Below are 13,200 nucleotides of genomic sequence, written 5' to 3' on the forward strand. Positions count from 1 at the left end.
AGCGAAGGAAAACACTGATAGTTTTGACACAAACCTATGTAATAGCTGGTTAGTTTGCGCTATCGCTCATGTCGGCCCGGGTTTCAATGGCCGCCTTTGCTACCCTATAGCACTAGTCGATATAACGTGCGCGGCGTTGAAGTGTCAAGCTGCCACCTGCAAGTCGTAGTCTTAAATTCCGGTTTCTCTTTGATTGTCTATAATAAAGCCCATCCCTTAATATTCCCAATAATTTGGTTTATTTATTTGATCTACGTAATCCGCCGTCACTTGAGGTAATACGACTCTGATTTCCTAGGGCAAGTGTTAGTGCCAAGGTAGCTTGCCGAAATCCATAGAAATTACACCCTTTTATTTTGTTTTTTTGTGTTGAACATTTTAATTAGCTCCTAATGAGTATCATCCACCTAATTGGAGCTGTTGGCCATCGCATTCTGTTATAGAAAATATCCTCCATCGCCGTCGAACTACTGCTGATGAACCGCATCCATCTATGGCATCCGCAACGGAAAGAAACTAAAATTTGCACAAAACGGCGTTTCTATTCCTCCTCGGAATATCAGAAGGACCTATAAAGATATAAAACTGGTCAAGGTTTACCGAAAAGCTTTGAAAAATACTCAATTCTCACCTCAACTCTTCTTCCATTGAAATTCGCAATGAAAATGTTGTCAACAAAAGTCCTTCACCTGTCAGACGATTTTTTTCTGATCACAGTTACCATACAGATAAAAAGGCTATAGTTAAAACCTGAGTTGGACCCTGAAAAAACAACTTAGCTTAAACCACTTATAACTAAGCCAGATGTGCTCAGATAGTTTCGCGATGTTCTACAAAGTTGTTCCCCATATAAAAATCTATAAACAGCTCGCCCAGAAAGTTATTTGGTTCAATTTTGAATTTTCAGGCCAATAAAATGTAAAAAATTGTGTTTTCCCCATACTAACGGGTCCAAAATCCAATACAAACTTTAAATTGAGTGGGCACCTCGAATTCTTAACCAAATTGGCTGAAATTTTTAGGAGAGCATCTGTAGATATACAGCTTTGATTTTCTGCCCGCCTATCCGACCTAGCTCAACTTTTTGCTTTCTTGGCGCACCCTAATGATCAAGTATCAATAAAAGCAACGTTTTTCATCGTTTGTTATCATTAGAACATCTTATTTTGCTTTTATATTAAAATGGGAATTGAAAATGGATGCTCAACATTCAAATGCGTTTTTCTCAAAAAGGATGGTGTGTACATGATGCTTTTTGAAATGTTGGCATCGAAATAGGACCTTTTCTGTCAAGAAGGACCGTGAAGTTAATTTTTAAAAATTGAATTAAAAATCCATTTTAAATCCTTTGCGGTCGTTCCATGGGACATTGTACTCAGAAAAATAAGCTTTATCGTTGTGAAAAATAACATCACAAATTTAAGCTTCATTTTAGGACCCAATTATTGCTTGAATCCTTCATTCTAGAGTTTTTCTAAAGGTCCAATAAACCTAATTTTATTTTATTGTTTCAATAAAACCCAGAAAGCCGCGTAGTAGGTTTTCGTACCTTCCGATTTCCGTGCTAGGCTTGAATGATTAAAATTTTTTTTTGCAATTCCGTCGTGAAACTACTTACTTTTCCTGTCATTCTTGAACGACGAAATAGCCTACTTTTCTGTACCAAAAATAACAGAATCGAATAGCAACACTTTTCAAAATAAATGCTGAAAAGTTCTACTTTTCAGCACTGAAATGGGTGCTAAAAAGTTGAACTTTTCAGCACTTGTTTCGAAAAGTAACACTTTTCAACATTTTTTTGATTTAAACGATTTATTGACAAAATACATGAAAATTTGACTTAAAATTTCACTCAGTGGGTGTTTTTCGAAATTGCAAAAAATGTTGTATGGAACTCGTTGCAAAACTTGATTTTTTCAGCACTCGTCGTATTTATCCTACTCGGTGAACCTCGTTGGATAAATGTACGACTCGTGCTGAAAAAATCCTCTTTTTGCAACTTGTTGCATAAACTACTATTTTAGCGCAAGCAAGATTTTTTTTTGAAATTTTCAGCAAAAAAATCGCAGATTCAAAAAAAGGCCTTTTCACCACCGACCATCCCCCCGTCGCAATGTTTTCCTTTTTCACGTGCTGTTGACAGTTGTTTTGCCTTTCTGTCAGTCTGCGTGGCCAATCCGCTGCAGTACTCTTTCACCTCCGTGAATCGAGCCCCCAGCCCCCTCCGATTTGACCAAAGCGCCCCTAGCGGAAAAATCTGGAACTAATGCTGTGTTAGGGTGGTTCATTGTGCTGAAACCAAAACGTCATTTGACGTTTGCTTACACATTTGGTGTACGTTGTGTGCAAAAACAACAAAACTAGAACATTTCCGATTATTTTCTTCTTTTCGGCGCTTAAAGTAGGGCTAAATTTGCCACCAAATCCGGAATAAAAATCAACGTGGTTGTGACTCGGTGTGTGAAATGCGGGGACAATTCCTTCTGGTGGAGGAGCTTTGCTTAGAGAGGAGCATTTTTTTAGAATAAAACCAGGTGAATTTGTTGTTGTCGATGTTCGACTTTGTGTCCAGCTTACCATCGAACCTGGACCAGCTGGTGAATGGACGCTGTTAGGTGGACACGACACGTCGATCGATGGCCGGATTTGTGACGCACGGTAGGTTGGTCCACGCGGGACCTTTTGCGCTGTTTTACGCTTGGAGTGAGAGATGCGGTTTTCCGTGGATTTTTCAAAAAGGAGCTGCACTGAAAAAAAATAAAAGTACCAAATTCCTAAATTCTAGGAATTTTGGCTCCTTTCCTTATTAAGTAATCCAAAAAACCCGATTACTAAATAAGGAAAAGAGGCAAAATTCCTAGAATAAAGGAATTGGGTACTATTTTTTTATTTCAGTGTGGATCGTTGATTCTGATGCCATGGCCTTACGTTTGCGGAAAGAAGCCATTGGACAAGTGAACCTGAAGTGCCAGCAGGAAGCTGTGTTTGTGGAACTTCAATTATTCAACCGAAGTACAAAAGCTTAGAAGGTTTCATGCTTTGAACTAACCGAATCCATTTGCACTAGAGGTTTAGGCGCTTTCTGTAGCAAGATATTGTTTCGGTCATAAGCAACTAAAGGCCTAAAGTAGAGAACACAACCCTATTTTTCAAAATCCTCAAAGTTCGAAATGGTAAGTTGGAAAATGTGTTCGGGGACCTAAAACATATTCACAAAAATTTGGCAGCTCATTCAGCATGCTTTGAACTATGTCTGGCCCAAATATGAGCATCCTGGATAGGGTCTGGCATGAGTTATGGGACTTTGAGTGGAAATGATGAGATTTTTGAAAATTCGTCAAAGTCCCAGACGGTTTTTGGAAAAAGTTGTTCGGGGACCTAAAAAACACATTCACCAAAATTTAACAGCTCATTCAGCATGCTTTGAACAAGGTCTGGCCCAAATATGAGCATCCTGGATAGGGTCTGGCATGAGTTATGGGACTTTGAGTGGAAATGATGAGATTTTTGAAAATTCGTCAAAGTCCCAGACGGTTTTTGGAAAAAGTTGTTCGGGGACCTAAAAAACACATTCACCAAAATTTCACAGCTCATTCAGCATGCTTTGAACAAGGTCTGGCCCAAATATGAGCATCCTGGATAGGGTCTGGCATGAGTTATGGGACTTTGAGTGGAAATGATGAGATTTTTGAAAATTCGTCAAAGTCCCAGACGGTTTTTGGAAAAAGTTGTTCGGGGACCTAAAAAACACATTCACCAAAATTTAACAGCTCATTCAGCATGCTTTGAACTATGTCTGGCCCAAATATGAGCATCCTGGATAGGGTCTGGCATGAGTTATGGGACTTTGAGTGGAAATGATGAGATTTTTGAAATTTTTTCAAAGTCTCAGACGGTTTTTGGAAAAAGTTGTTCGGGGACCTAAAAAACACATTCACCAAAATTTGATAGCTCATTCAGCATGCTTTGAACTATGTCTGGCCCAAATATGAGCATCCTGGATAGGGTCTGGCATGAGTTATGGGACTTTGAGTGGAAATGATGAGATTTTTGAAAATTCGTCAAAGTCTCAGACGGTTTTTGGAAAAAGTTGTTCGGGGACCTAAAAAACACATTCACCAAAATTTGATAGCTCATTCAGCATGCTTTGAACTATGTCTGGCCCAAATATGAGCATCCTGGATAGGGTCTGGCATGAGTTATGGGACTTTGAGTGGAAATGATGAGATTTTTGAAAATTCGTCAAAGTCCCAGACGGTTTTTGGAAAAAGTTGTTCGGGGACCTAAAAAACACATTCACCAAAATTTCACAGCTCATTCAGCATGCTTTGAACAAGGTCTGGCCCAAATATGAGCATCCTGGATAGGGTCTGGCATGAGTTATGGGACTTTGAGTGGAAATGATGAGATTTTTGAAAATTCGTCAAAGTCCCAGACGGTTTTTGGAAAAAGTTGTTCGGGGACCTAAAAAACACATTCACCAAAATTTAACAGCTCATTCAGCATGCTTTGAACTATGTCTGGCCCAAATATGAGCATCCTGGATAGGGTCTGGCATGAGTTATGGGACTTTGAGTGGAAATGATGAGATTTTTGAAAATTCGTCAAAGTCTCAGACGGTTTTTGGAAAAAGTTGTTCGGGGACCTAAAAAACACATTCACCAAAATTTGATAGCTCATTCAGCATGCTTTGAACTATGTCTGGCCCAAATATGAGCATCCTGGATAGGGTCTGGCATGAGTTATGGGACTTTGAGTGGAAATGATGAGATTTTTGAAAATTCGTCAAAGTCCCAGACGGTTTTTGGAAAAAGTTGTTCGGGGACCTAAAAAACACATTCACCAAAATTTAACAGCTCATTCAGCATGCTTTGAACTATGTCTGGCCCAAATATGAGCATCCTGGATAGGGTCTGGCATGAGTTATGGGACTTTGAGTGGAAATGATGAGATTTTTGAAAATTCGTCAAAGTCCCAGACGGTTTTTGGAAAAAGTTGTTCGGGGACCTAAAAAACACATTCACCAAAATTTAACAGCTCATTCAGCATGCTTTGAACTATGTCTGGCCCAAATATGAGCATCCTGGATAGGGTCTGGCATGAGTTATGGGACTTTGAGTGGAAATGATGAGATTTTTGAAAATTCGTCAAAGTCTCAGACGGTTTTTGGAAAAAGTTGTTCGGGGACCTAAAAAACACATTCACCAAAATTTGATAGCTCATTCAGCATGCTTTGAACTATGTCTGGCCCAAATATGAGCATCCTGGATAGGGTCTGGCATGAGTTATGGGACTTTGAGTGGAAATGATGAGATTTTTGAAAATTCGTCAAAGTCCCAGACGGTTTTTGGAAAAAGTTGTTCGGGGACCTGAAAAACACATTCACCAAAATTTGATAGCTCATTCAGCATGCTTTGAACTATGTCTGGCCCAAATATGAGCATCCTGGATAGGGTCTGGCATGAGTTATGGGACTTTGAGTGGAAATGATGAGATTTTTGAAAATTCGTCAAAGTCCCAGACGGTTTTTGGAAAAAGTTGTTCGGGGACCTGAAAAACACATTCACCAAAATTTGATAGCTCATTCAGCATGCTTTGAACTATGTCTGGCCCAAATATGAGCATCCTGGATAGGGTCTGGCATGAGTTATGGGACTTTGAGTGGAAATGATGAGATTTTTGAAAATTCGTCAAAGTCCCAGACGGTTTTTGGAAAAAGTTGTTCGGGGACCTGAAAAACACATTCACCAAAATTTGATAGCTCATTCAGCATGCTTTGAACTATGTCTGGCCCAAATATGAGCATCCTGGATAGGGTCTGGCATGAGTTATGGGACTTTGAGTGGAAATGATGAGATTTTTGAAAATTCGTCAAAGTCCCAGACGGTTTTTGGAAAAAGTTGTTCGGGGACCTAAAAACACATTCACCAAAATTTGACAGCTCATTCAGCATGCTTTGAACTATGTCTGGCCCAAATATGAGCATCCTGGATAGGGTCTGGCATGAGTTATGGGACTTTGAGTGGAAATGATGAGATTTTTGAAAATTCGTCAAAGTCCCAGACGGTTTTTGGAAAAAGTTGTTCGGGGACCTAAAAAACACATTCACCAAAATTTAACAGCTCATTCAGCATGCTTTGAACTATGTCTGGCCCAAATATGAGCATCCTGGATAGGGTCTGGCATGAGTTATGGGACTTTGAGTGGAAATGATGAGATTTTTGAAAATTCGTCAAAGTCCCAGACGGTTTTTGGAAAAAGTTGTTCGGGGACCTGAAAAACACATTCACCAAAATTTGATAGCTCATTCAGCATGCTTTGAACTATGTCTGGCCCAAATATGAGCATCCTGGATAGGGTCTGGCATGAGTTATGGGACTTTGAGTGGAAATGATGAGATTTTTGAAAATTCGTCAAAGTCCCAGACGGTTTTTGGAAAAAGTTGTTCGGGGACCTAAAAAACACATTCACCAAAATTTCACAGCTCATTCAGCATGCTTTGAACTATGTCTGGCCCAAATATGAGCATCCTGGATAGGGTCTGGCATGAGTTATGGGACTTTGAGTGGAAATGATGAGATTTTTGAAAATTCGTCAAAGTCCCAGACGGTTTTTGGAAAAAGTTGTTCGGGGACCTAAAAAACACATTCACCAAAATTTAACAGCTCATTCAGCATGCTTTGAACTATGTCTGGCCCAAATATGAGCATCCTGGATAGGGTCTGGCATGAGTTATGGGACTTTGAGTGGAAATGATGAGATTTTTGAAAATTCGTCAAAGTCTCAGACGGTTTTTGGAAAAAGTTGTTCGGGGACCTAAAAAACACATTCACCAAAATTTGATAGCTCATTCAGCATGCTTTGAACTATGTCTGGCCCAAATATGAGCATCCTGGATAGGGTCTGGCATGAGTTATGGGACTTTGAGTGGAAATGATGAGATTTTTGAAAATTCGTCAAAGTCCCAGACGGTTTTTGGAAAAAGTTGTTCGGGGACCTGAAAAACACATTCACCAAAATTTGATAGCTCATTCAGCATGCTTTGAACTATGTCTGGCCCAAATATGAGCATCCTGGATAGGGTCTGGCATGAGTTATGGGACTTTGAGTGGAAATGATGAGATTTTTGAAAATTCGTCAAAGTCCCAGACGGTTTTTGGAAAAAGTTGTTCGGGGACCTAAAAAACACATTCACCAAAATTTGACAGCTCATTCAGCATGCTTTGAACTATGTCTGGCCCAAATATGAGCATCCTGGATAGGGTCTGGCATGAGTTATGGGACTTTGAGTGGAAATGATGAGATTTTTAAAAATTCGTCAAAGTCTCAGACGGTTTTTGGAAAAAGTTGTTCGGGGACCTAAAAAACACATTCACCAAAATTTGATAGCTCATTCAGCATGCTTTGAACTATGTCTGGCCCAAATATGAGCATCCTGGATAGGGTCTGGCATGAGTTATGGGACTTTGAGTGGAAATGATGAGATTTTTGAAAATTCGTCAAAGTCCCAGACGGTTTTTGGAAAAAGTTGTTCGGGGACCTAAAAAACACATTCACCAAAATTTAACAGCTCATTCAGCATGCTTTGAACTATGTCTGGCCCAAATATGAGCATCCTGGATAGGGTCTGGCATGAGTTATGGGACTTTGAGTGGAAATGATGAGATTTTTGAAAATTCGTCAAAGTCCCAGACGGTTTTTGGAAAAAGTTGTTCGGGGACCTGAAAAACACATTCACCAAAATTTGATAGCTCATTCAGCATGCTTTGAACTATGTCTGGCCCAAATATGAGCATCCTGGATAGGGTCTGGCATGAGTTATGGGACTTTGAGTGGAAATGATGAGATTTTTGAAAATTCGTCAAAGTCCCAGACGGTTTTTGGAAAAAGTTGTTCGGGGACCTAAAAAACACATTCACCAAAATTTACAGCTCAGTCAGCATGCTTTGAACTATGTCTGGCCCAAATATGAGCATCCTGGATAGGGTCTGGCATGAGTTATGGGACTTTGAGTGGAAATGATGAGATTTTTGAAAATTCGTCAAAGTCCCAGACGGTTTTTGGAAAAAGTTGTTCGGGGACCTAAAAAACACATTCACCAAAATTTCACAGCTCATTCAGCATGCTTTGAACTATGTCTGGCCCAAATATGAGCATCCTGGATAGGGTCTGGCATGAGTTATGGGACTTTGAGTGGAAATGATGAGATTTTTGAAAATTCGTCAAAGTCCCAGACGGTTTTTGGAAAAAGTTGTTCGGGGACCTAAAAAACACATTCACCAAAATTTTACAGCTCATTCAGGATGCTTTGAACTATGTCTGGCCCAAATATGAGCATCCTGGATAGGGTCTGGCATGAGTTATGGGACCTTGAGTGGAAATGATGAGATTTTTGAAAATTCGTCAAAGTCCCAGACGGTTTTTGGAAAAAGTTGTTCGGGGACCTAAAAAACACATTCACCAAAATTTCACAGCTCATTCAGCATGCTTTGAACTATGTCTGGCCCAAATATGAGCATCCTGGATAGGGTCTGGCATGAGTTATGGGACTTTGAGTGGAAATGATGAGATTTTTGAAAATTCGTCAAAGTCCCAGACGGTTTTTGGAAAAAGTTGTTCGGGGACCTAAAAAACACATTCACCAAAATTTGGCAGCTCATTCAGCATGCTTTGAACTATGTCTGGCCCAAATATGAGCATCCTGGATAGGGTCTGGCATGAGTTATGGGACTTTGAGTGGAAATGATGAGATTTTTGAAAATTCGTCAAAGTCCCAGACGGTTTTTGGAAAAAGTTGTTCGGGGACCTAAAAAACACATTCACCAAAATTTCACAGCTCATTCAGCATGCTTTGAACTATGTCTGGCCCAAATATGAGCATCCTGGATAGGGTCTGGCATGAGTTATGGGACTTTGAGTGGAAATGATGAGATTTTTGAAAATTCGTCAAAGTCCCAGACGGTTTTTGGAAAAAGTTGTTCGGGGACCTAAAAACACATTCACCAAAATTTCACAGCTCATTCAGCATGCTTTGAACTATGTCTGGCCCAAATATGAGCATCCTGGATAGGGTCTGGCATGAGTTATGGGACTTTGAGTGGAAATGATGAGATTTTTGAAAATTCGTCAAAGTCCCAGACGGTTTTTGGAAAAAGTTGTTCGGGGACCTAAAAAACACATTCACCAAAATTTGACAGCTCATTCAGCATGCTTTGAACTATGTCTGGCCCAAATATGAGCATCCTGGATAGGGTCTGGCATGAGTTATGGGACTTTGAGTGGAAATGATGAGATTTTTGAAAATTCGTCAAAGTCCCAGACGGTTTTTGGAAAAAGTTGTTCGGGGACCTGAAAAACACATTCACCAAAATTTGATAGCTCATTCAGCATGCTTTGAACTATGTCTGGCCCAAATATGAGCATCCTGGATAGGGTCTGGCATGAGTTATGGGACTTTGAGTGGAAATGATGAGATTTTTGAAAATTCGTCAAAGTCCCAGACGGTTTTTGGAAAAAGTTGTTCGGGGACCTAAAAAACACATTCACCAAAATTTCACAGCTCATTCAGCATGCTTTGAACAAGGTCTGGCCCAAATATGAGCATCCTGGATAGGGTCTGGCATGAGTTATGGGACTTTGAGTGGAAATGATGAGATTTTTGAAAATTCGTCAAAGTCCCAGACGGTTTTTGGAAAAAGTTGTTCGGGGACCTAAAAAACACATTCACCAAAATTTAACAGCTCATTCAGCATGCTTTGAACTATGTCTGGCCCAAATATGAGCATCCTGGATAGGGTCTGGCATGAGTTATGGGACTTTGAGTGGAAATGATGAGATTTTTGAAAATTCGTCAAAGTCCCAGACGGTTTTTGGAAAAAGTTGTTCGGGGACCTAAAAAACACATTCACCAAAATTTCACAGCTCATTCAGCATGCTTTGAACTATGTCTGGCCCAAATATGAGCATCCTGGATAGGGTCTGGCATGAGTTATGGGACTTTGAGTGGAAATGATGAGATTTTTGAAAATTCGTCAAAGTCCCAGACGGTTTTTGGAAAAAGTTGTTCGGGGACCTAAAAAACACATTCACCAAAATTTGATAGATCATTCAGCATGCTTTGAACAAGGTCTGGCCCAAATATGAGCATCCTGGATAGGGTCTGGCATGAGTTATGGGACTTTGAGTGGAAATGATGAGATTTTTGAAAATTCGTCAAAGTCCCAGACGGTTTTTGGAAAAAGTTGTTCGGGGACCTAAAAAACACATTCACCAAAATTTCACAGCTCATTCAGCATGCTTTGAACAAGGTCTGGCCCAAATATGAGCATCCTGGATAGGGTCTGGCATGAGTTATGGGACCTTGAGTGGAAATGATGAGATTTTTGAAAATTCAGCAAAGTCCCAGACGGTTTTTGGAAAAAGTTGTTCGGGGACCTAAAAAACACATTCACCAAAATTTGGCAGCTCATTCAGCATGCTTTGAACAAGGTCTGGCCCAAATATGAGCATCCTGGATAGGGTCTGGCATGAGTTATGGGACTTTGAGTGGAAATGATGAGATTTTTGAAAATTCGTCAAAGTCCCAGACGGTTTTTGGAAAAAGTTGTTCGGGGACCTAAAAAACACATTCACCAAAATTTGATAGATCATTCAGCATGCTTTGAACTATGTCTGGCCCAAATATGAGCATCCTGGATAGGGTCTGGCATGAGTTATGGGACTTTGAGTGGAAATGATGAGATTTTTGAAAATTCGTCAAAGTCCCAGACGGTTTTTGGAAAAAGTTGTTCGGGGACCTAAAAAACACATTCACCAAAATTTGATAGATCATTCAGCATGCTTTGAACTATGTCTGGCCCAAATATGAGCATCCTGGATAGGGTCTGGCATGAGTTATGGGACTTTGAGTGGAAATGATGAGATTTTTGAAAATTCGTCAAAGTCCCAGACGGTTTTTGGAAAAAGTTGTTCGGGGACCTAAAAAACACATTCACCAAAATTTCACAGCTCATTCAGCATGCTTTGAACAAGGTCTGGCCCAAATATGAGCATCCTGGATAGGGTCTGGCATAAGTTATGGGACTTTGAGTAGAAATGATGAGATTTTTGAAAATTCGTCAAAGTCCCAGACGGTTTTTGGAAAAAGTTGTTCGGGGACCTAAAAAACACATTCACCAAAATTTCACAGCTCATTCAGCATGCTTTGAACAAGGTCTGGCCCAAATATGAGCATCCTGGATAGGGTCTGGCATGAGTTATGGGACTTTGAGTGGAAATGATGAGATTTTTGAAAATTCGTCAAAGTCCCAGACGGTTTTTGGAAAAAGTTGTTCGGGGACCTAAAAAACACATTCACCAAAATTTGATAGATCATTCAGCATGCTTTGAACTATGTCTGGCCCAAATATGAGCATCCTGGATAGGGTCTGGCATGAGTTATGGGACTTTGAGTGGAAATGATGAGATTTTTGAAAATTCATTTCCACTCAAAGTCCCATAACTCATGCCAGACCCTATCCAGGATGCTCATATTTGGGCCAGACCTTGTTCAAAGCATGCTGAATGAGCTGTGAAATTTTGGTGAATGTGTTTTTTAGGTCCCCGAACAACTTTTTCCAAAAACCGTCTGGGACTTTGACGAATTTTCAAAAATCTCATCATTTCCACTCAAAGTCCCATAACTCATGCCAGACCCTATCCAGGATGCTCATATTTGGGCCAGACCTTGTTCAAAGCATGCTGAATGAGCTGTGAAATTTTGGTGAATGTGTTTTTTAGGTCCCCGAACAACTTTTTCCAAAAACCGTCTGGGACTTTGACGAATTTTCAAAAATCTCATCATTTCCACTCAAAGTCCCATAACTCATGCCAGACCCTATCCAGGATGCTCATATTTGGGCCAGACATAGTTCAAAGCATGCTGAATGATCTATCAAATTTTGGTGAATGTGTTTTTTAGGTCCCCGAACAACTTTTTCCAAAAACCGTCTGGGACTTTGACGAATTTTCAAAAATCTCATCATTTCCACTCAAAGTCCCATAACTCATGCCAGACCCTATCCAGGATGCTCATATTTGGGCCAGACCTTGTTCAAAGCATGCTGAATGAGCTGTGAAATTTTGGTGAATGTGTTTTTTAGGTCCCCGAACAACTTTTTCCAAAAACCGTCTGGGACTTTGACGAATTTTCAAAAATCTCATCATTTCCACTCAAAGTCCCATAACTCATGCCAGACCCTATCCAGGATGCTCATATTTGGGCCAGACCTAGTTCAAAGCATCCTGAATGAGCTGTGAAATTTTGGTGAATGTGTTTTTTAGGTCCCCGAACAACTTTTTCCAAAAACCGTCTGGGACTTTGACGAATTTTCAAAAATCTCATCATTTCCACTCAAAGTCCCATAACTCATGCCAGACCCTATCCAGGATGCTCATATTTGGGCCAGACATAGTTCAAAGCATGCTGAATGAGCTATCAAATTTTGGTGAATGTGTTTTTTAGGTCCCCGAACAACTTTTTCCAAAAACCGTCTGGGACTTTGACGAATTTTCAAAAATCTCATCATTTCCACTCAAAGTCCCATAACTCATGCCAGACCCTATCCAGGATGCTCATATTTGGGCCAGACCTTGTTCAAAGCATGCTGAATGAGCTGTCAAATTTTGGTGAATGTGTTTTTTAGGTCCCCGAACAACTTTTTCCAAAAACCGTCTGGGACTTTGACGAATTTTCAAAAATCTCATCATTTCCACTCAAAGTCCCATAACTCATGCCAGACCCTATCCAGGATGCTCATATTTGGGCCAGACCTAGTTCAAAGCATGCTGAATGAGCTGTGAAATTTTGGTGAATGTGTTTTTTAGGTCCCCGAACAACTTTTTCCAAAAACCGTCTGGGACTTTGACGAATTTTCAAAAATCTCATCATTTCCACTCAAAGTCCCATAACTCATGCCAGACCCTATCCAGGATGCTCATATTTGGGCCAGACATAGTTCAAAGCATGCTGAATGAGCTGTGAAATTTTGGTGAATGTGTTTTTTAGGTCCCCGAACAACTTTTTCCAAAAACCGTCTGGGACTTTGACGAATTTTCAAAAATCTCATCATTTCCACTCAAAGTCCCATAACTCATGCCAGACCCTATCCAGGATGCTCATATTTGGGCCAGACATAGTTCAAAGCATGCTGAATGAGCTGT

Source organism: Culex pipiens, chromosome 3 (genome assembly GCF_016801865.2).
Source record: "Culex pipiens pallens isolate TS chromosome 3, TS_CPP_V2, whole genome shotgun sequence".
Lineage (NCBI taxonomy): Eukaryota > Metazoa > Arthropoda > Insecta > Diptera > Culicidae > Culex > Culex pipiens.